Raw genomic sequence first — 1357 nt, forward strand, 5'->3', positions numbered from 1 at the left:
ACAAAGTACCTCCCCTAGTGGTTCTGACGGCTGCCAAGTTTGAGAACAATCGGATTTAAGCCTAAGAGTTTTGTTTTTTGTTTTGAGGATTTAGTAAGTCAGCTAGAAGTGACGGCAAGACCCAATAGGCCGGGGAAAAAGACTGGGTCTCCGGGCTCAAAAGGACCTCGGCTGCACTGAGTCGGTATAGACTCTGTATTAACATCATGTGTGTACAGATGTTTTCTTCACGCACCCAGAGCCACGTTCAGATTCATTCTCCAGAATGCCTGTCGCTCCCCTGGTACATTTTAATTACCATCCGAATTGGTATTTGATGTTCATTTTTAGCTAGATGTCTCGTGTGTAAAACGTTGGGCGGGGACAGAGAGCTTTCAGCATCATTTCTCTTAGGCCTTAGTTCATGGCTCCAGACACCCAAATTTCTATTTCCGCTCGCCATTTTTATCTCTTTTCTGCTTAAATTTACTTGTTCTTAACTTTGTCAACAAATTACTGTGCTTTCCCAAGGGTTTAAGTAACTTAAGGACTTACCATTTTAGCACATTACCTGTTAATTAGAATGAATTTAAGTTGCCCGCATTTATCAACAGCAGAGACTAATACATTATACAATAATTTACTACAAAACTTTGCTAGTAAATATATTTACATATGATTGCTACAATAACAAAACGTCATGCAGACATTAAAATTATATTTCTGATGGATATTTAATTTTTAAATCTCAATGTTTTAGTATGACCCCAATTTATAGATATTTGTATCTAAATGATTGGACAGACATATAAGCTCATACATCCTAGAGTGAAAAATATATTCATAGTGGTTATCTTTTTTCGCGTTGAATAGTGGTAAGTTAAGTTTTTTATCTCTGTGTTTTCTAGGTAAATACTGGAACATTCATAATCAGAAATGGTTATTTTTTAAAATGCTGGCCTTTTATGTTGTAGTCTCTGTCAAACATTGGAAGGAAATTTCAGTTCAGAGATGTCTAAAGTGGTGGTAAGTTATATCATAGAACTTATCCACACTTAAAATTAAGGCCCCAGGAGTTGGGCAATTTACATTGACATGGGATACTGTAATTTTAAGACAAACGTTTAAAACTTGGTCTTGAACTATCAGTGGAAACACTGTAGTAGAGGAGAGGAACATGCAGGGCAATTTCAGTATTCTTGTTAAATCAAAGTTCCTGGGGCTGGACAGAAAAAGGAAAGCTCCTCAATGCTGAACCACAGAACTTTCAGAGATGAGACCTCATCATAGGGTTTTGGTGGATTTCTAAAGAAAGATTTGGTTTTGTTTGTTTCTTTTTTTTCTTTTTCTTTGTCTTTTTTTTTTTTTTTTTTTTTTT

This window comes from Cebus imitator, unplaced genomic scaffold (assembly GCF_001604975.1).
Source record: "Cebus imitator isolate Cc_AM_T3 unplaced genomic scaffold, Cebus_imitator-1.0 Scaffold17, whole genome shotgun sequence".
Taxonomy (NCBI): Eukaryota; Metazoa; Chordata; class Mammalia; order Primates; family Cebidae; genus Cebus; species Cebus imitator.